General features: G+C 40.5%; 1 long non-coding RNA gene across 1 annotated transcript; it reads left to right on the forward strand.

The window, feature by feature from the left end:
- The first annotated feature begins 15,742 nt into the window (after positions 1 to 15,742).
- On the forward strand, positions 15,743 to 22,866 carry LOC128424272 (uncharacterized). Its single transcript, XR_008332974.1, has 5 exons — positions 15,743 to 15,864; positions 18,532 to 18,691; positions 18,795 to 18,921; positions 21,351 to 21,989; positions 22,400 to 22,866. It is a non-coding gene; the product is annotated as an uncharacterized LOC128424272 (long non-coding RNA).
- The last annotated feature ends 1,073 nt before the right edge of the window (positions 22,867 to 23,939 follow it).

The raw sequence follows: 23,939 nt of genomic DNA on the forward strand, positions 1-23,939 counted from the left end.
GAAGGCTGAGTTTAAAGGGCACTAAAATTATGGGATACCTTCCCTAGTGAGGCCCACCATGTGTTGTCTTTGTTGACCTTTTGAAGTTTAATTAAAACTCACCTGTTCTGCTAGGCAGTTGAGAAGATCAGCAGAGGGCTAAGATTTCAATGTTGTTGCAGTTGTGTTTAGTATTGCTGCAGTTGTTTAGTAGTTTTATTGCATTGTTCTTGGGATATTTTACTCTCCCTCTCTTTCTTTAGGGACAATTGAGTCATGAAGCCAGATTTGGTGACATAGTCTAGGTTCCAATAAAAGTTTAGCATTTGTACAGTAATTACCAGCATAAAGCCTATGGAGGGAAGAGAAATCAAAAGTATGTAATTAACATTACAATGTTTCATTAACACACAATAATTCCTCTGCAGGTCATACAATTCACATGCATATTTTATTAAATTGCACACAATTTTTTAATATGTATCTGACCCTCATCCTCCTGCATGCTTTGAAGATAGAAAGCCAGTGGTATAGCCTATAAGTTTAAAGACATTTAGAAAGAATTGTGGAGTTAAAAGGTACTTTTGATGTTTGTTCTTTCTTTTCTATCACAAGGGCATTCAATACAGCAAAGGAACGTAAGTAGAAAACATTAAGGCTGAAGAAATTTCCATGGCAATCATTCTCATTTAACCCTTTCCAATCATTTAATATAAAGGGCTGGTAGACAGCTATTTGTTTATTAAGGATATAAAAGCAGCAATATGAATTTCCCCATCTCATTGCCAACAGATTCTCTGTGTGATGCTCTGGTTCATTTTAATGAGGATTATATCATACTCCGAGAATAGGTCTCTTCAGCTGTTAACTAGATGGAGCCAGATGTATGCTATTGCCTTCCACAGTCCTTGCTAGTGTTTCTGATCAAAGAGGAGAGCAATTAACACTGCCAAGCCTCCCAAGCTCTTTTGTCCAAATGACCTTTTCATAATAAATGTCCTTGCTCCCAATGATTCATGCAACTAGTCTGTAAGAGTTGTCCATGGAAATAACAGAATAGATTGTTCAGGAATGACTTGGGACATGGGCTCTTATCATCAGTGGAGCCTCCAGGTTTGGAGAGAGACTTCTTTGGGCAAGATTCATGTAACACCCTCTGCCTCAATAGGGAAGGTCCACAGCTCAGTGGCAGAGCATCTTCACTATATTCAGAAGGTCCCAGATTCAATCTCTGGTATCTCCAGGTAGGACTGGGAATGTCCTGTGTCTACCAATCAGTGTAGACAATACTAAGTTGCAATGGTGTATATATATCTATATTTCTTTCTATCTTTCTATCTTTCTATCTATCTATCTATCTATCTATCTATCATCTATCTATCTCAAATGTCATCTTAAAAAGCAGAGACATCACCTTGCCAAGAAAAATCCATAAAGCTATGGTTTTCCCAGTAGTGATGTATGGAAGTGAGAGCTAGACCATAAAGAAGGCTGATCACCAAAGAATTGATGCAGATACCAGCTCTGAGACTGTTTTCTGTTTATAAGTGCTGCTAACTCATTATTTTAAGCACTGTGTAAGTATTTGCTCTATGGACATTGTATTCTGCCTAGTTTAAACTTAACTTAAGAAAATCCGCAAACAGCCATCCTGAACAATCTCTGTGTGCATGTACTGTGTAATCGAGTTAAGCTTTCCAAAGCTTTAGGAACACTATCAGTTCCTCGTAATGATAATTTTATTTTTTAAAAAAATATCAGCAGCAGAGATTCAAAACCTTTGTTAAACCCTTGGTAAACACATGCACAAGGATTGACCGCCAAATACAATGTTATAGCAGCCCCAGCGAACCTCCTTCACCATCGGTAATGCAGTCATTGAAAAGTTAACATCTGTGGCTTAATTATTATTTGAATTTTAATGAACAAGATGAAGTAAATCACTCAGCTTAGCTGCTCGCTTTTTGAAGCAGACTGAGTTCCTGGAAGATAAGAGTGAGATTGTGCTTGTTCAACAGCTTGGCAATACTTGAAGGGGGAGGGTAAAATACAGGTTTGATGGAATTTAGAACAATTCTACTGCTAATAAAAAAAAGTGGGGGATAGTCGTAATTCCTGAATATGAGTTTCAGGCTTAATGAGTTTAGTTTAGTTTTTGCAATGAAGCTTTAATGCAGTTAGACAAAATACCTGGCTATGTGCACATGGCCAAAATCAGCTCCAGAGAAACTAAACATAGAGCTAATGTAAACTATTTCTGTGCTCTATGCATTCCTTAGAAACTCAACAATCACTTAGCTAGCTGGCAGAATATGTGGAAGCAGGGAATATGTACTTTGAATGCTAATCCTATAAGTCAAGGATGAGGATCCTGTGGCCATGCAGATGTGGGACTAGAACTTTCATCTTTCATGACTAGCAGGTATGCTGGCTGGGGTTGGTTGGGAGATGGAATCAATTAACATCTGGAGGACCACATCCCTGCTGTAGGAGATGCTGAGCAAGCACCTTTCAGGCTCTGATCTTTGCTGCTAAAGCTCCTGAACACACCATCACCATTGAAACCCTGGGCCAGATATTTTTGATACTGCAGCTTAGAAGTGGCAAGAGCGGTTGTTAAAAATGGAGGGAAGCAGTGCAAGGATGAATATGGGAAGCAGAGAGCCAGGTCAGATGCAGAGCCCAGAAGAGGAAAGGGTGTGAGGGGGAATCACATTGTGGACTCACTCACAATGACCCTTCCCTCAGGAGCAAAGCCTAACCTGCAAAGGTGAACAAACTGCACAATAATAATAATACCTTTACTGTATTGTCATTGTACAACCTGTGTACAATTAAATTAAACGAGCCTCCCCACCCCCCGCTCAAACACTCAATCTCTTTTCGAACAACACACCACCTTGCAAGTCAATTTCACCATGTTATTTTTCATTCAACAGCCTAACAGCCCATGGATAGAAGCTATTTTTTAGCCTGTTGGTAAGGCTGATTATACTTCTATATCTCCTGCCCGAGGGATTAAATTGGCCACAACCTTATTGATTCCAGGTTGGCTTTGGATCAGGCATTGGGTTTACAGTACATCTCTTTCAGCCCCCTGGTGGAGGGATGATGCATGACAGGATCAAGCATAGTATAATGGGTCATCCTCCCAACCAGCTGAAGGAAGCTGTATGGCCCGTCTGCCATACACCTTGGCTTCTAGACAGAGATTTCCATCTAGACCCCTCTAGCAGGGTGCCCTGATATTACACTATTCAGAGGTGGGGTGATTCCACCCAATGCCTCATCCATCAAAGTTGTGACCATTGCTATGGGAGAAGGCAAAACCTGCAAATGAGGCCAATCTGTTTTCAGGCAAGTTCCTTCCCAACTCTGAATACAGCAACCATTATAGAACCACGGCAAAATCGACAACACAAAGACCTAGGAAGGAAAAAGTTAGCATACAAAACTCAAATGGGGTGGGAAGGGAGGGATGTTATTTGGCCGAATGCAGTCCCTGGGGTCAGACGCATCTGACTTTTATGTACTGGGGGTGGGGAGAACCAGAGTGAAACCTGATCTGCTCCCCTCCGCGGCCCCGCCCACCCACTATGGCTGAATTGGCCTAATATTCAAATAGTTTGGTGGTAGGAAAGCCCATGGATCCAAGCAGCTGTCTTGGGGATTCCCCAACTGCTGGCCACATAGACTCAGCGTGGCTCCCATGGGATCCTGCTGTGAGGGGCGGCAACAGCCATTCACCCCATACTGGGTAAACAGCCATTTAGGCACATCTGAACTATTGGCACCTTTTGTTTAATACAACTAGCAGAAAATCTCCAGAGCCACAGGCAGAGGTTTCTTCCGTCAGCTACTATCGGGCTGTTTTAAGTGGAAATGTCAGGGATTGAATTTAGAGCTCTTCTGCATACAAAGTATGTACTCTGCCACTGAGCTATGCCCTATCTCTTGACTTGGTGAGGTGAAGTAAAGGCCATGTTTAGAAGCTTGGCGGCTATACAGAGGAATTTCCCATCCTGCATTCATCACCCAATTGCCATGATTGCCATGTGCTCAGGGAATACATATTGGTCCAGACCAGCTCGTGGACTGTGACCATGCACTTCTTTTCATCATGTGAATGTTCCCTTTGAGCGTGGCCTGCATATGAAAATAACTCAGTTACAGCATACAAAGGTTCACCAACAAAGAATTCCTTCTAATCCCGCTGAGCCAAAAAATATAGTTGGGGAAACTCATAATTTCTGCCAGCTTTCCTTCCTTCCTTTTTGTTTTTGTTGGAGCTTTGATCCTTCTGGCTATCTAAATTTCACACAGAATACATTAGATATCTTTTTTGTTTGTTTCAAATATCTTTGAAGGAATTGGTACTATGCTGGAACAACTTGCCAATAATATCAAGCAAGCAAGCAAAATAAAAGATAAGAAAGAGATGGCGAAGTTGGCAGGTACCTGGGTAGTAAATGGATTGCTGACGTGGCACATATTTAAGACAAAAATGTTGACTTATGCCGCAGAAAATAGAATAAGGTACAATTAGAAAATATTTCAGGGATTTCTTCTTGATATATGCCAGACACCTCCAAACTCGGGCCTCCAGATGTTTTGGGACTACAGTTCCCATCATCCCTGACCACTGGTCCTGTAGCTAGGGATGATGGGAGTTGTAGTGCCAAAATATCTGGAGGGCCGAGTTTGGGGATGCCTGATATAGGCTAAGCCTGAGTTTGAAGGGGTGTTGCCTTCACCTGTGTGGGTTGTCTTCCCTTTGTCACACAGAAGCAGACATCTAAAACAGCAATTACAGTATAAGCAACAGTCAGCTCTTTGCAAAGGGAGGACAAAACACTCAGTCTTCCCTCCAGGCATCCCCAAACTCGGCCCTCCAGATGTTTTGGGACTACAATTCCCATCACCCCTGACCACTGGTCCTATTAGCTAGGGATGATAAGAGTTGTAGTCCCAAAACATCTGGAGGGCCGAGTTTGGGGGGGCCTGCTCTACACAGTAATAATAATAATAATAATAATAATAATAATAATAATAATAATAATTTATTATTTATACCCCGCCCATCTGGCTGGGCCTCCCCAGCCACTCTGGGCGGCTTCCATAGAAACCAAAAATACAGTAAAATATCACACGTTAAAAGCTTCCCTGAACAGGGCTGTCTGAAGATGTCTTCTGAATGTCAGGTAGTTGTTTATCGCTTTGACATCTGCTGGAAGGGCGTTCCACAGGGCGGGCGCCACTACCAAGAAGGCCCTCTGCCTGGTTCCCTGTAGCTTTGCTTCTCGCAATGAGGGAACCGCCAGAAGGCCCTCGGCGCTGGACCTCAGTGTCCGGGCAGAATGATGGGGGTGGAGACGCTCCTTCAGGTATACTGGACCAAGGCCGTTTACAGAGTAGAAGGCAGAAGGATTAGCAAGCTGAACTCATATTCTAATCCTAAAGTTACCACATTACAATCAGGATGTCAGGGTGCTGTTGGCAGCTACTGGCTGCCTGCCCAGTAAAGCAGAGAGACAGAGAAAAAGAGAGCTTTTCAGTTCCTTTTTATTATCAGAATTTCCAGGACAAAATTCCATCCACACTGTTCATTATCCGATGTTGCCTCGAGTGAAGCTCCACCTTCCCTTCTCTGTGCAGTGGTACCTCAGGTTACATATGCTTCAGGTTACAGACGCTTCAGGTTACACACTCCGCTAACCCAGAAATAGTACCTCGGGTTAAGAACTTTGCTTGAGGATAAGAACAGATATCGTGCTCTGGCAGTGCGGCGGCAGCAGGAGGCCCCATTAGCTAAAGTGGTGCTTCAGGTTAAGAACAGTTTCAGGTTAAGAACGGACCTCCGGAACGAATTAAATACTTAACCTGAGGTACCACTGTACTTCCCTATTCATCAGAGTTCTCTTTCCTCTGACGGCGGCTACTAAGTGCCACCAACCTTTGAGCCCTCTGCTATTCACAGCAAGGGAACGGGTTCTGGGAAACTCTCCAGCGACAGTGTGTCAGTCAGCTGCTGCGCAGGCTCCGTCTGTTCAATGCTACCTGGTTCCTGCGCCTCATCTTCCATTATTTCCCAACTTCTTCCCTCTTCTTCCTCTGGGGTGTGACCGGTGCCAAACCCCTCCTCTAGATCAATACTATCTGCCCCTTCCTTCTATCTGGAAGGATCCTGGGGAGGTGACCTCCACCATTCCTCTTTATCTGCCCAGCCCCTGACATCAGAATGTGTAAGAGCTTTTAAGGTTCAGGAGATGTATTCAAAGACACCTTCCCATGTATTTCCTTAAGTTGAGTACCTATTTCATTATTTACTTTGAAGGCCCTTCCTTCTCTCCCCCCCCCCATGTATGCATAGTTAGCTATTCGTATTTATTAATTTTATTAACATTTAATAGCAATTACCCACTGTTATAATCAATATAGATGCAAGTGCCTCCTCTGCTCTGTTGTCTTAAACCACCCTGCAGTCTCTCCCAAGCCTTGACTTTAAGAACAGCAGAAGCAGCTGGAAAGGGAAAAGAGGAGTTTTATTAATTTTTAATTATGATAGTGTGTCTGTTTTTCAGCTTGATCCTTTTACATGGTTTTGTATGTGTTGTTGTATTTTATGCATTGTGACTTGCTGTCATTTTAATTTATTACAGTATAGTAATTATTTATTGTAATTGTTAAGATTGAGTTTCTGTTTAATTATTATTTGCTCTTATTTTGAGAGTTAATTTTATTGTGTACTATTATATTCTAATGGATTACTGAGTATTACTTTATTTAATATAGGTTGTTTCTTTTAAAGTTATGTTTTTATTGTGACTTTTTTGTATTGGATCAGATTGTTATAAGGTGTGTTTGATCTTTGTTGCATACTTTGTTGTATCTTCAGCTTGTAAACTGAGAAAGGCAGTATACAAATTAAAAGTGAAATGAAATGTTCCCTGTTATAGGGCTGGTCAGAAGTCATGTTGCAATAGGAGGCATTTCAACTCATAAAGAGTCTGCTTTCCATTTCTTTTATTGAAATTCACAAAATCCCTTTAAATCTTTTTGTTTTTCTAATGTTTCTGGGGTGTCGTGTTTTAAAGGTAACATTCTAGGTCTTTACCTTGGCAGCCTCCTATATATTTGCTTGCTTGTTTAAATTTATATTCAAACCTTGGTCCAAAGCAGGCCCTCAGATGTTAAATTCATCTGAATGTCAGGTGTCAAATACTATGAAATACTGAATATAAAAACTACTAAATACAGTCAAATATTAACAGCCAAATATCAGATACTGAAATCATTGCATAGCAAATAATTTTCATTTATTTAAAATACCCTGTGTCTCAATAATTTTGATTATAATTCTGATTAGTTTCAACCAATTTCCCAATCTTCAGTTTACTGCTATAGAAAATTGAACATGCAGAATTATGTTTTCTGCAGAGAACACTTCTTTTCCTGAATATTAATCATCAATGAGATTTTGTCTTTTTAATAAAAAGAAATCCCTTCCTTAGTAATGTTTAAAGTGCATTGCACTTGCAGAACTCTATGATTCCACAGAATGGCCACAAAGGTTTATAAAAAGTGTAAAATATAAATATTTGGGTTTCAATATTTTGATTTCCTGTTCAATTTCAATGTAGCTGTGAACCAAACCATCTACAGCCAAAGAGAAAACAGAACTGGAGTTTGCTGATACTACAGTGTGCCAGGAACAGAAGCTGTTATTGCACGTCTGAAGAATTTTTATATCCCTCTGATAGTTTGTACACCATCTGAATTTTATTAAATTCTCTTTGACCAACCTAGAGCCAAGGTTGGCTTATATATGCAGAGAATCTCAGTGCTAATAAAATAGCTTTTAATGAGGCACAGATGAAAATCAAATGATTGCATAGAGATCTGAAAGACATTTTGGCAAAGTATTTATTATTAACATTGATTGGCAAAATAACTAAGATTTGAGCTAAAAAATTGCAGTCTGCAGTATCTCCAGGTTGCAGTCAGAATATTGACTGACTGTCTTGTGTCAAGGCATTCATAACCCGAGCCTCAGTATTCAGTCTCCTGTATCATGCCATAACTCTAAGCCAAGAGTAACATCCTGGCTCAGTTCTCTGTGCAAAACACAGTAGGAGGTCAGCATTAAAACTGTATGATGAATTTGGCTTTATGTATAATGTCACACTAGTAAAAATTTAGTATTTGGTGGGCTTATTAAACAGTGAGTGTATCACAAGCCAGACACATATATCATCTAATTCAGTTCTCAACATTTCAGAGTTGTGTCTCCCTGTTGCAGAAAAGAAAATACTACTTCATAACAGTTACACTTATAACTAAATACTTTTCCAAACTGAATTTTAAGGTGTGCACATAAGTCTGGTTTCAGTAGGAAATTGTCAGAACCAATGTAGAATTAAACTTGATTTTTAAAACCATGAAGTACATTCAGAAGGCAACTTTAAAAGCCATAGGTCAACAAAATGCATAAATTGCCTTGAGGTGGTGGTTTTGAAGGCATTAATAAATTAATAGTGGTGGTAATGTTGCCCTTATTTGAAATGAATTTGTCCAGCTCTGCTCACTACTCTGAGCAAATCACACAGGGCTGATTCATATCTCTACCCAACCAAAGGTCTGGTCTCTGCCTCACCACACACACAAAAACAACACATGAAATGAGGACTTAATGTGCAATTTGTGTGACTGTTCCCCTCTCAGCAAAGGGGAGAAAGATCAGGCCTATGTACATATGGTAGCATTTTACTTTATATCAGGTGTGGAGAACCTTTGACCTTCCAGATATTGCTAAACTACAACTGCTATAATCAAGGCTTGTTGGGACTACTGGGAGTTGTCAAAGGTTTCCCACCCCTGCTTTGTATATATGCTAAAGTATCACTCCTCCACTGTGCAAAAAAGGATCAATGGTATGTGTGTGTGTGTGTGTGTGTGTGTGTGTGAGAGAGAGAGAGAGAGAGAGAGAGAGAGAGAGAGAGAGAGAGAGAGAGATTTGTGGATCACTACCTCATCCAACAAATGTGCTTTAGTTCTGCAGCGTAAACATGTCATAGCTCAGAGGGATCTCTTATTGGCTACCTCCAAAAAGTGGCCTTTACAGTTTGCCAGTCTGCTGCCTATCTTCCTCTTTAATGGCTACACACCTCCTCAAATATGATTGGATTCAGGGGGAGATTGGACAGTGGTACAGTATCTGCTTTGAGCATAGGAGTTCCTAGGCTCAATTTCCAGGTAGGGTGAGAATGTCCAATGTCTAAAACTATAGAGAGCTCTGCTGCTCTGTGTGGGCAGCACTGAACTACATGGAAGAAGGTAACTTCCTATGTTCCTAATACTTTCAATTGGAGGGGGGTGAATATCTTACCCAGGGGAAACAAAAACACTTTTAAAATATGGATTTAATTAGAATGGACTTTTTTACTTGGTGTGTGTATGCTGCCATGATACTAAACTAAGTTTGTAATTTCCCATTAGGTATGGGGAAAATAAGTCCAAAATCATCATGGAATAGTTTCAGAGATTTGCAGAAGACAAAAAAATAAAAATGAAAATGATCTTTACAACTGTCATTGGAACATTTTTTTTTCTTAAATCAGAAGAGCAAGCTCTGACTTTGCCTCTGACAAAAATCAGCAGCAGCAGTGGCTTAAGCCAATACCCTTGAGGGCCAGGATTTGTGGATGCCTCCACAATCCTGACTAAGAACAGCAGGAGGTAGAACAGAATGTAGCTGAATGGTGCCAGCAACCACCTGGTGGGCTGGACTCAGCTGCCTCACTTGGCAGAAAGATCAAGGATTGAAGAGTAGGAGGGAGACAAGAATCCATTGCAGAGAGAGGAAGGAAAATAAATGTCAGGGGTATATGCAAGGAAAAGAAACGAAAGGCAGAGTGATATTTCACGGAGCAAAACACTTTCAATAAAAAAGCTAGTGTTCTTTTCCAAGCCATGGCAACAGGATGTTCATAGCTGAAGATTCAGCCCTGACGACGTATAGTCAGGTGAGGCAAATAGGGCTATGTCCCTGTTTCAGCAGAGCAAAGCAAACTCAACCAAGGCAAGGTGAAGCCAAGTCAAGGTTCAGGCAGGGTAGGAATTGAGGATACAGACAGCACCCTGGACAGCTCTATGGAGCATGTAGGCTGCAGCCTCATAGGAGCAAGGCTCAAATGTTGCTTCAGCAGCAGACAACTCCACCCTGAGCCTTCAACAGAGCTCCAGCTGGGTGGCTAATTCCACCTTCAATGACAGAAGCTTCTTCCATTAAAGACTATCTTGGCTGTGAGTCCTGGAAAATTTGCCCCCTGCCTTGCAGGTATTTTTTCACCTGGCCTGGGAGGGCAGAGCCTTGATTGATTCCAGCTACAAAAGCTGATGCTACATATGAGGCCAGAGACCAACTTGGCTGTCTATTAGTGTAGACCCAGGTCATTGAACCTGAGCCACCACCTGCCATGAACCACCATTGGCAGGACTGGAAACAACAGCAGCAGTTACGTTCTAGGCTTATTATCATATTTTATTCTTTTGCTAATTATGATGTTTTAAATGTGCATTTTATTTTGACTTCTTTAATAATTTTTTTAAAAGTTTACAATTTTTGTTAACATTGCTAAGTTAAATGTGCATTCTGTAGTTGACTTTTGCAATGTTTTCTTTTGAAATATTTAAGATAATATTTTAGTTTCTTGTTAACTTTGTTTATTTGAATGTATACTTTATATTTGCCTTTTTTCAGTAATGTTTTGCTGGATTGCTTTATTTGAGGTTTTAATGTGTTGTAAACCACTCTGAGATTTATTGTTAATATAAAGCGGTATAGAAATGAAATGAATAAAAATAATTTAACAGACATTGACTCCAACATCTGCTCAAGTCCTCTGGTGTGGCAGCCTTGGGATCTGGAAATGCAAACTACATGGACTAGAGTGGTGAGGCAAAATAGGCTCATCATGTGCCAGTGCTTCAGAGATAGTGGAGACTGGTTCTGAGAGAAATCTCCTCTGAATCCATGGCCTCATCCCATAAACATCATAAGAAGCACTGTCCTAAAGTCATATATAAGAAAGTGGAATATATGTGGGTTGAGGGGTTATTAGCAATATCTAAACCCAAGAACATTTCTGTATTATAATTTGCTGTTTGAGAATGTTTATACAACACAGTATCGGACATGTGGTTTGTTATGCCTGTTTTCAAAAGAGCCGTGCAATGGTTCCTGCAAAAGATTAGGTGTTAAAGCAAAATAGTACTTTGGCCTAGGGTTCCTCAGTACCACTTTACAGATTAGATCAGGCTTCCTCAACCTCAGCCCTAGAGATGTTTTTGGCCTACAACTCACATGATCCCTAGCTAGCAGGGCCAGTGGTCAGGGATGATGGGAATTGTAGTCTCAAAACATCTGGAGGGCCAAGGCTGAGGAAGCCTGGATTAGATCGTAGTAAAATCCATGAGAAATGAATATATGTTTGTTTTTTAAACTGCATATTAAAATCACATTAATTAACAAAATGTTTGTTATTTGAAATTACACATTACAGCAACAGACTACAATGACTCATGGCCAAGATAAGAAGTATAAGTCAAACAATTCAGACAGAAAACTGGCTCACAATTAGTTAATCTAAATGAGCATTTTAGTCTCCCTCTCTCTCTCTCTCTCTCTCTCTCTCACACACACACACACACACACATATTCAGGCATCAAGGATCGCTTTTTTAAACTTTTCACCCCAAATGTTAGTATTAAAGAAATCCAATAGGGCATGAAGATATTAAACATCTACTCAAATAACAGGAGAGCCTAGATCTGGAACAGTTGGTCCACAATTCTAAGCCTGGGAGATGAACGCCACTGGTTTCAATAGAAACTCGAGTTTAAAATGACAGTGTGTGTTTGACGGTTGGGAATGTTGCCCTGTAGCAGTCTCAGAGCAGTGTGATTGTGCTAAATTGCCAAGCTGCTGTGGGTAGCTTACAGATGGTTTACATTCATTCAGCATTTCCTCTCAACTGGGGGTTTACATTGTCATAGAAAACCTTATATTCTTTTACCCACCACTCTGCCAATGCAAATATACTCTCCTGTAATTTGGATGAACAAGTCTAATAACCAGTTTATCTTTGGTCATCTGTAGGATAGGAGGCTGGCGCGAATGTGCATACCCCTGGACAGCTTTTCTTTTAAAATAAAGGGAATGCCAATACTTGCATCTTTTGCATTCCTTTTTTCCTACAATGATACTTGATGGGTTTGTGGTATTGGGGAAGGGGTGCTGGCATGAATTCTCATAAAACTGATTAGATGGGTGAGTGGGGGATGAGAGTCGAAAAAGAAAGACAAAACCTAATTGGATCTAGGGAACCTTTTTTAACCTGCTCTCTGTCTAAGACAGGAAAAACCCAAATAAGAATACTAACTGCAATTTATTTCTGTACTAGCAGCCTTGTACCCAGCGTTGCTCAGGAATTCTAAGAAACCAAAAAATCGGTGCAGTTTTGAAAGGTTCCGCCTGTCATCTTGCTTCATCTAATTGTATCCAAATGTAGACAAAACCGTGCTTCTTGATCTCAAAAATCACCATGCAATATTTGGTTACAAAAACTTAAGACATATCCAAATCCATACGGTAGTATTCAACTAACTTCTTCTCAAGAGTATACTGACACAGCTCCATTAATTTCAGTGTGTTTGCTCTGAAGAAGTGTTAGTTGACTGTAATCCATAGAGAAGAGTCAAACAAACAACTTTCCAATGTATATATCAGATTCAGCTGTGTGTTAGTGCTTTCCATCTGTACTAGATTCTCTTATCTTTAGGGTTCCCCCCCTCTAAATATATTAAGGTTTTCATCTGATGTAAAATAGAAATAGTGCATTCCATCAGTAATTATGAGCAGTGCATCAGTCACTACTTCCATAAATCCATCAGCTGGGCAGTATAGTCAACCCCACAGGGTTGTTGTTGTTGTTGTTGTTGTTGTTATTGTTAAATCTATATCCTGTCCTTCCTCGCGTAATGATCCCAGGTGGATTAGAATTAATTATTTAAGAACCACCAAATAATAACATTTTAAACCCTAAACATTAAAATTCACAGTAGACATTACCAACAGCTGTTCTTCCAATAGTAAACCAACCTCAGCTCATAACCTCACCTCCCCATGTCCTGTCCCTGCCAAAAGCATTTTTAACTGGTGCCTAAAATTGCACAGAGTTTGTGCGAATCACATTTGATGTAGATGTGGAATTCACTGATTTTGAATATGCTACTTGTGCAAATAAGCTACAGTCCTGAACACCCTTGTTAGGAAGCCACATTGAACTATGTAGGTTTTGTGTCTGAATTAACTTACTTGGGATTAGTCAGTAAATTTTATACTCCTCCTTAAAGCAAGATAGCATGTAGCTCAGTTTGTAGTTCCTAGATGGCTTTTGGAAATCATTTCTAAAGATTTAGGTTCCAATAAGTAACTGCAGTTATAATGTTTACTCTCTGCTACAGAGTGCCATATGTAGGGCTATTGTTCATATATGAAGAGTTGAGCTGAGTATGGCACTAGAAGTGAGACTAGCAAGAGAAGTTGAGCACATCAGATCGGAGAAATGGGCATGAACCATGTCTGAAAACTGAGAAACATGGCAAGCAAAACAACATTTCAGATTGGGCCAACTTTCTCAATATTCAAAAACAATGAATTAAGAATGGGTAAACATAAATAAAGGGCACGTATTCAGATTTCACATCCCCCATATAGTTCATAACTGGCTTTCATTCTACATGTAAACATGCTCAATCCATGCTGTGAGCTTGAAATCTGAAACTTATAGCAGGAAAGCTTTTCAGTGTAAGTACAGATCGATTGATAGCCCTTTATCTTCTGCTGTGACTAATGATAAGCCCAATGAGATAACACTACAATTTCACACTAATCTGCAGGTTGCATTGTTCACTTTGTCACTCATAAATATTTTTGCTTACTATAACTTGAGGAACAACCATTCATTCTCAACATAACCAGTGCAGACCAAAAATAGACTAAGCAAACAAGTCTTCATATTATAATCATCAGCATTGTTTGGGTTTGTGAAATTTTATGTTAAATGATATGATTCCTTTCAACAGTATTGGTTTTAATATCTATTTCATGGATACAGTGTTTATTTTGTACCATACGCCGTGCTTATTTTTCTAGAAAAGTAGGCGCCGGTACTCACCATAAAGTTGTTACAGTGTCACACTTTATATATATAAAAAAAGAGGTGCCAGTACTCAGCATGAAGTTGTTCCCACACAGCAATTATTTGTTTTAATTTGGGGAGCAAAATTCCAACATGCACCCCCACCCTGCCTGCCAACTGAAGTGGTATGATCGAGAAACCAGAATTTGTGCAGACCAGGCCTAAGCCAAAAGACTTCATGGAAGTGACCCAAACCACAATAAACTTAGCCTCACATGATGCAGCTGCCTACAGTGTATCATTTTCTTCCTTCCCTGTAGAACCAATTCAGAGAATATTATGCCTCTTGCCTAGCTAAGATGTTAGTATTATCAACATCCCAACTTTGGGATGCTGCCCCCAAATAGGCTTCATTGCTCACTGCTGCACTAGGCTAAGGCATTCTTATTTATCCAAATTTTAGCCCTGCTTTGCAGTTTTTTCGTCGATAGTTTTTGCCTCAATTTGTTATTCATTATGGGTGGCGCTGTGGGTTAAACCACAGAGCCTAGGGCTTGCCGATCAGAAGGTCAGCGGTTCGAATCCCCGCGATGGGGTGAGCTCCCGTTGCTCGGTCCCTGCTCCTGCCAACCTAGCAGTTCGAAAGAACATCAAAGTGCAAGTAGATAAATAGGTACCGCTCCAGCGGGAAGGTAAACGGCATTTCCGTGCGCTGCTCTGGTTCGCCAGAAGCGGCTTAGTCATGCTGGCTACATGACCTGGAAGCTGTATGCCGGCTCCCTCGGCCAATAAAGTGAGATGAGCGCCACAATCCCAGAGTTGGCCACGACTGGACCTAATGGTCAGGGGTCCCTTTACCTTTACCTATGAAGGTCATGGTTTGTATTGTATTTGCACACCATCTTGGAATTTGTGGATGAAGGGGATAGAGGGTGGTTTATATATTTTTCAAATAAATATATAACATATTCAGTTTTCTTCAGTCTGAACGAACTTGCCCACTGCTTCTGCCTTGCTGTGATAACAGAAGGAATGCTATGTTCTGCACAGCAGAGAATGTCAAGGAAAACCAGAAACATCATATTAGAAAATTTTCAGGCAATTATGCCATTGCAAAGGCATCTATAAACCTGGTAGTTGTTGTTATTGTTGTTTTTGGTAGCAATGAATCCAGTCCTGGAGAGGAATGACCATCGGGAGTTTCATAAATGAACCATGCATTTCAAGGCCGAAGTTTTAATTATAATTGCCCATTTACAAAGAACCATACTATGCTCTACTATAGCTTTCCAACTTTGGAATGCGAACCATTGGTGCCTATTGTTTTTCAGCCACAATAAATGAGGGCTTCACAGGAAGAAAACAGTTCCCCTTATCTGCTAAAGGCTGGCCTGCAGCATGTAACTATCAGCTGCTAGCATCACAGGGACTGGGAGGTAACCAATAGAATGTGTGAGGAGAGATTAGAATGAATTGTTGACGTTGGTTTTGCCTCATAAACGACAGTCTCTTGCATTTGCAAGTTGGCTGTTTGTTACATTTCTTTTTCCTTCAAAGGCAGTTTTGTCTTATCTGATGCTGAAACTCTTCCATGCAGCTTTGACCGCAGAAGCACGCAAGAAAGAAATCGGTTGGAAATTTGTTCATGTCTACCTCTATGCTTGACATTTCTTCGCTGATAAGGTAGAGCTAAATATTGACTTTTTGGTTAAGTTCAGATTAGCTGTCTGGTCTACGAGCATTGATCGTAACCCATTATCTTTTTCCCATTTTGGGCCTCTGAGCTCAGCTGCCAAAAATGAGAGACAAAGGAATGGCAGGAAGAAAATTAATGTGCAGTAAAGATATCACTTTACTAGACAAAGCCACAATTACTGTTGACCTTTGATTTTATTTCCTGTCCATCTTGCATTCCAATAAAGTAATTCATATTTGCCTTGGCTTTCCTTTTCCCAAAGAAAACAATTTCTCTTCTGTCTACATGACAAGAAACCCTCTGCTGTTAATGCTGTTTGATAATAAATACAGGTGCTACCATAAGTACGCAGAATTAAAGTGCAGTGCTTGCTGGTGTAAGCTTCAGTCTGTTGCTTTACTCTAACCCTATAAGGACTTGGCCTGAAGGAGGAAAGAAGTAAGGGAAGAAGGAAAGCAAATAATGTTATTATATTGCCTTGCAGAAAGTCTTTGACAAGTTCCCAATAGACTTCCGAGGAAATGAAACATCTGGAGTTGTGATGTCCACCCTGACATGGATTAGAGCAGTTTCAGACACTGCAGAGGGGTTAAATGAATGTGAATGAGGAGAGACTAGCCCTGCCATTTAGACCCTGTCCTCTTTCATGCCAAACCTTCTTAAAGAGAAAAGGAAAGGATACATGGTTGCTTCCAGATAACCTGTTTAAATACGCATTCATCTTGATTTGCTTACACAGGATGTGGGGAGTTCAGATGTCCACCATTTTTGAGAGGTTTTTTTCTGATTTTAGTGTGTGCAGGGATGTTGTTTGTTTGTTTGTTTGTTTGTTTTATCTTTGTGTGTGTGTGTGTGTGTGTGTGTGTGTGTGTGTTTTATTTCATGCCCTTCTTCCCAAAGGAGCCCAGTGGAAAACATTAGACAACTTTGCGTCTAATAGCAATTGCTATTCCATACTTTCCTTGGCATTTTCCTGTCAATTTTTAAATTGCAAAAATTACATGGGGGGGGGGGACCACTGAATAAACTCAAATGGCACAACCTGCTTTTGCTGGTATGCGATTAAATCCCACCAGGAATTCGCAACCATCTGGAAGTGGTCCATGTCAGTTCTTCTCATGTCCACACCAGTTCCTCTACAGCCAATGAAGTAAGATCATTCCCTCTGTCAAGCTCTAAGTGAATGAAGTGGCAGTGAGCTGGCAGAAGTCCAAATAACAGAGTCAATTGTGCTTGTTGTCATTATGTATACACAAATAGCTAGCATAGCACGAGAGAATCAATTCAACACGTTGGGTATTCTCTCAAGACCACTTGTTAGATAATAACATAAGGAGATTAAACAGTCATCAACACCTCCTCTCTTTTTTGGTCTCAACCTGTAATTAAATAATACCTACCCTGCATTGTAAAATGTGGTTCCTTGCCGATGAAAGAAGCACATTAAGATACTGTCAAAAGTATGTTCAAACACTTTCCCCTGGAAAATGTTAAGGATTCCCAAAGCTCATTCAAGTTTAACACTCTCTCCACCCTCAAGTTCTCTTCTATTGCCATGTATTGTGCATAGCACAGAACATGCTTTTTGTGGGGGGGGGGCACACCTCTCCTATGTGTATTTATATTCCAAATTATATTCCAGTGCAAAAGATCTACAGGGTGGAAATGTTGTATGGTGCACGTTCTATTCCCCTGCAGAAGGATATTCTAAGCTTAACACAGTTCAACAGCTATTTGTACTGAAGAACTGACCAGATCCCCCAGCCGCATGGATAATAAAATCCTACCTGTACCATACACTGAATGGAGGCGGATCCACTATGTTCCATCTGGCAACTAATATGCCACCAGCAAAAGCTCTTATCCTCCACAGAATTTTTTCTTTTAGTCACAGAACTATTGAATTGTAGGGATGAAAGGGGACACAAGGATCATCTCATCCGACTCCCTGCAATGCAGGAAACTTTCACCCAACGTGGGGCTCAAACCCACGACCCTGGAATTAAGAGTCTCATGCTCTGCAGACTGAGCTACCAGTTTCACTAATACAAGAGACATGCTGTTTTCTTGGGGGGGGGGGAGTGGTCTTTTCACAGCTCACTGTTTTACAAGCCCAGGAGGCAGGAAGCAGTAACAGGAGTACTGCTGGCTGGGAGATGGGCATTCAGTTTAGCCTCCCCAGTCCTTTTCTGCTGCACCTGCAGAACAGCAGCCTACTGGAGAAGCCAAAAGGTTTGGCCAACTAGACCTATCTATGAAGCACAAGAACTTGCCATGGCTATAGCTGGTTTCCAGGAATGACGCCTATTTATCCAGAATGACATTGGGTTGCTGCCAGCAAGCCAGCCCCAATACAGGTGACGCTAAAGGGGGTGTGACCCTTTGGAGTGTGATGTGGAGCAGTACTGGGAGGGTAGAGGTTGTGAAACAGGTGGAATACTGTGTCTATGGTGAAAGCATATCCAGTGCGATTGGTGACTATTTGTTGATTTTTCTATTTTATGTCATTTTGATTGATTGTACTGATTGAACTTTTATTGTATATTCATTTGTACTAATATTTTTGGGAGCTTTTGGACAAAAAAAAAGCAATGGCATAAATACAACAGAACATTTAGCTTTTGTTTATGACACTGGGTTTTTTTGTTATACAGGCGTCAAGGAAGAAGTGTATTTTAAATGTGAGTTGTAACTTTCATGTTAACGGCTGGATCCAGAGAAGCTTTTCCAATCTGAGGGTCTTTTTTCCAGTGGAGGCAGCAGTCATCCCAAGGAGATGACATCCTTTCCTCCAATGGAAGATATTCCATTGTAGTAAGTTTTTCTGGATCCAACCCAATGCCAACATTTATATTGTGTTGATTTTTGTAGGTGTGCGCAAAAATAAATTCAAAGCTGCTGTTGTTGTTTAAAAAAGAATGAACATATTTTAAGAACCCTGCAACTGCTTTCTACAGCAAGTTTTGAGGAAACCAATGCTGCATTTGAGAAAGAAATTCCCTGGCCTGGGAAAAATGTTTTCCCACCCAAATGAAATTCCAAGGGTAAGTCTGTAAAAGCCAGCATTTTTATACCACTGGTTTTCTAACGTGTGTTTTGTTGCTTCTGTATGTTTTTAGTAGTTTGCCTTTTTAAAATCCTATAATAAGTAATGTAGTTATAAAGCTTAAAACACTATATTTGTATCTGTCATTTTAAAATAATCACCTTCTTCCAGTTGTATGGAAATGCCAAGCTGCTGCTAACATGTCAGAACACTCCAGTTTATAATAGCCTATTTACAGGCTTATATCTTAAACAATAATTCTATCTTCTTTACCACCACCTCACTCATCTTTGAAACTTTAGGAGAAAGAATAATTCGTTTACAGAAATGCCCCACCGCCATTTCTTCCTTTTTTAAAAAAGGCAGGATTCCCAAATCCCATTCAATTCCTTTTGGAGGAAGTTAGCATGTGCTTCAGTTTCCCACAGAAATCAATGGAACTTAAGTATGCTTAACACTGGTCAAATGATATTCTAGTTAAAGCTCTTAGCTACAAATCTAACACAGTTTTCATCACTTAGTATTTCATAGATTCAACAAAGTTCATTGATATTGTTACCTAGTGATTCCACTTTTTCTTGCATTCTTCCTTGGTCCTTTTGGATGTTTTATATTATTGTCAAACTCCAATTTTTGCTTTAAAAGCTTTTTTTCTTTATATTGTATCTTCATGCATTAAATGATGTGCTATATGAGGAATGTTTTCTGTAGACTAATCTAAAACATAACTCAGTTTAACTCAGTGAAACAAAGGTTGCTTCAAGATTATGTTTACTGAGTATTCATCCTGATTTTCTGCAACACCGTTTACAGGAAGGCTATACAAGATTGCCAAACACTGAGCATTTGTTTGTGTTTTCGAGGAAGTTATACAATGTTGTGACAATCACTTGTTATCCCTTTACAATGCATTTCCCCATCACTTTCCTTACTGCAAAAAGTCCATGTCTTTTTTGTGTGCCAAAGTCAAATCCACTTTGCTGATATGCAAGTGAATTCCACCCACTCTATAGCAATAGTCTGGAAGTTTCCTCAGTATCCTACTCTATGAGTGCTTATTCCAAAAGTAAGCCCTTTATTAAGCCTGCAACCCAATAAACAAAAAAATCCCCTATGTATCTACCTTCCATACCCATGCTGGTTTGCTGCCTCGTTAACACTTCTGGGTCATCATTTGAAGCCAAGCAGGCTCACTTTGTATTCCCAAGTCTTTTCATTCTTCTCCAGATGTGACAGTCAAAACACACTCAGAACATCCAAAGATTAGAAACCATAACAACTTATCTGGCCCCACAAAATCACATGCCAAAACTATTGTTTACGCAGAATTGGAGGTGGAAAAGATACTTGGTATCTGCAGTGAATAATATTATGATGTTCAAACTGCAGTTCTCTGCCCAATTTGTGTAATTATAAGGGTGGGGGGCTCAAAATCCTGTAAAATATGAAGGCAAGCCTCAAAAGGAAATCCTTTTAAAACTGTATGACCATTTTTTTACTAGTTCTATTACTGCACAATTCATTAGTTGCACAGCTAATCAGCAGGAGCTATGTATTTTGATTAACTCATCATGATGTACCAGTTATATAAACAGGAAATGGCAATAGATTACATCACTGTGGATATTGCCTAGAGGATTACTTTTAATTCCAGAATTCTTGCAAAATTCAGCTTTCAAAATACAGATAACACACTACACACTATGTGGTCTTGGCTAAGGGTTGTTCATGTGTTCCCAATCACATCCAAATTTTAAGAGGTGTAGCAATCAAGACTGCATTTTTATCCAAAGTGAAGGAAGCAATTATTTCCCCTTCTTCAGTGACAAGCAGATTTGCATATGCTGCCTATGCTTGAATGGTTGCAGACTGATTAGACCAGCCTTCCATCCTCCATATTGTTTTAGATGTAACTCCATCAGGCTCCGACAGTATGCTTGCAAACACTGCAGTTGATGGGAATTATATAGCCCAAAATATCTGAAGGGAACCAAGCTGGGCAAAGCTAGAATAGACAGAGAGCATTAGCCTAATAAACGCAATTCACAGAAGAAATTTTATGGATTTGTTTCATAAAATTTATGGTATACACTGCTTGGCTGTAAAACAACAACCTCAAAGCAATTTACAAAAGATACAAGGAAAATCAAGAAAAAAATTACAACCCTACTTTAAAACATACAAAAGTTAAAATACTAAAAGAGTTTAAGATTGCCCCAACTTTCTAAGCATCTGGAGAGACTATGTTTGATATGGTAATTGAATCCGCAGTCACCAACCAACCATGCTGCTGTCATCATTTCACCCTAATCCCTCCCACGAATCCTGCCATTTTATTTGCAATAGGTTTAAACTCCTTTCTCTCCTCCTGCCCCAGTTCAGCACAATATCACCTACTATTTGTTATCTTATGTCTTTATCCTTTAGATCTGTTATGCATACCTGCTTATATGCTGCACACTGCTACAACTCTCTGGATCCTTCAATTTAATCTCCCTATCTTGTCTCTTAGCCGCTCCTTTATCATGGTGCCACCTTCATGTTACAGACGAAAATGACAGGAGGTCAGCACCAGAGACCAGACTCTCTGAATGCCATACTGAATTTTAAACTGGCAACTTGATTGTGTTCCTTTAGAAACACATCTTAGCTTTTGAAAAAGAAAAATACGGAGAGGTATCTGCTATATGAAATCCTAACAGTATGTCCACTTTCGAGAAAGTTCCTTTGAAGGAGTCAAATGCATACCATAAAATAGTTATTTCATCAGGTGTGTGGAGTTTTTTGGACGGAGAAATCTCTCTCTTTCAATCATCCTCTCCCCTATTTATATTTTTTTTTTAATGATAGGGAGTTGTGAAGTCTGTTGTCTCCAATGCAAGCGATCTCATTTAAATACATATGCCTTTGCCTTGCATTGTGTGAGCAGCCATGGAGTCCCTGTCCCTGCAAAGCCTGGCCATCTAGGGTATATGAATAAATGGACACCACAATGGTCAGGGATTAAAAGGCCACAACTTTATTGATTTCAGAGGTAGGTAAATCTTTGGCATAGGCACTGGGCATGTATCCCTCTCAGCTTTCTAGTGGAGTGTCTGAAGCATGACAGGGTCTGCTTGGGGAAGAAGGGGCCATCACAAAACGCAGGTGTACATGGATGGCCCAACCCTAAGCACTGGGGAAGCTCTATGACCTGCTTCTTGCTCTATGAACAGAGACTTCAAGACCCCTCTAACGGGGTACCCTATAAATGCCACCGCTGGAAGGGGGATGAGTCACCTCTTCACCCCCAAAGGTTAGGAGATAGACTAAGGATTCCTCCCAAGGCCTAAACCACCAAAACTAGTGCTACAGTGAAGACAAAACCTGCAGCACAAGGAAAATTCCTTCCCGGCTCCAAATATAGCAGCCATCCAAAGACCATAGCAAAGCCCACTGAGCTGGAAAGAAAAAGGGGGTTAAAAGAACAACAGCAGTGCCTAGGAATGGACCTGAGGGAAGACTGCATCCCTAAGGTCCGCTCCCCAAACCCCACCCTCCAGACCGCCACGGAAAGGCCGATTTGAATGGTGGGCTTGGTGGAGGTCCACGCACCCCCGTGGCAGCCAGGGAGGAGTGGCAATGGCCACTTGTAAAATGGCGAGACTCTGTGGGGAGGGGAGGCGCTGTGGTGGGCCGCAACTACCACTCACCATGGAGAGAGGTAAGTGGCCATTTCTCACTATATCATATGTGTATCTCCACACATTTGGAGTAGCTGTACTCTCATTTGCATCTCCTTCTTTTGGTGGGAATTAGAGGCAGAAAACGTGAATAGGATTCTCACATAAGGTAATTAGAACTCGGGACAAAGGCTTTTATAAGCATTCTGGATGTGCTGGGGGGAATTAAAGGGCTGAGCAGATTTTCAAACTATGCCCCACTCTCAGCTCACAGTCCTCCTTTTCTTCCCTTTTAACACATCTTCCCTTTTAACACATTTCTTCCCTTTTAAGACATCACATCAAACAGATCGTTGGATTTTCTGGCCTCTGGGATTCGTTTACCCAGTGGCTCACTGCCTGGTTGCCAAATCTGAATTGGCTTCGCAATCTTTTTCAATATGTTATTATCATAGTATGTATATTAATTTTGCTATGTTGTTTCATCCAATGCATCCCTGGTCTCATACGCCTTTGGTCTCAGTGTTTTTCTCCTCCTCAGCCACCCAATAGAATCATTGCTGCCTACTTTGCGAAATGGCAGCACCAACAGTAAACATTAGGGGAGATGTGGGCAGACTTATTTCGGGCATGCGCTGGCAAACCACGTATCCCGAAGTATTTTTGTCCCATTCACCCTGAAAATCACATACCAGCATCGGTGGGCAGACTTATTTTGGGCATGCGCTAGCAAACCACGTATCCCGAAGTATTTTTGTCCCACTCACCTTTAAATAAAAAAGAAAGGAGGAGATGATGGGAAGTTCTTGCTTCTAAGCTTTGCTTTTGCACATGCTGCACAAATCGTTCTAATATTAAGACATTCCCTCATCACCTTAGAATGTTCAGTTCACATTGAGTTCAGGAAAACATTATACTCTGACCTGTTCTTAATGCATAGTTGACCACATCTATCGGAATGTAATTGTTTAAGTCTTGCTATATAAATCATTAGTTATATTTTAATTAGGAGGTTTTCATGCCTGTCTAGTTCTGTGCTCCCTTTCCCAGCCTTTAATCTATCGGTGATTAATGCCTATATGCAACCTTTGCTTTGTACTTGTGTTAACCAATCAGCAATAAGCACATAGGTGGCAATGCTGTAATATTCAATAAAAGGGACTCCCCGAGACATGCTCGAGAGATGCCTCCCATATGACGCTCACCACTCGTCTGTCACTTATTTCAACCCAACAGGTTTTGCTATAAGTTTTTGACCAGCTTAAAGGTATGCAAATATGATCATGCATTGTCTAGCTTGTCCCTGAAATGAAAGTGTGTTTTCTGTGTGTGTGTGTGTGTGTGTGTGTGTGTG

The sequence above is a fragment of the Podarcis raffonei genome, chromosome 12 (genome assembly GCF_027172205.1).
Source record: "Podarcis raffonei isolate rPodRaf1 chromosome 12, rPodRaf1.pri, whole genome shotgun sequence".
Lineage (NCBI taxonomy): Eukaryota > Metazoa > Chordata > Lepidosauria > Squamata > Lacertidae > Podarcis > Podarcis raffonei.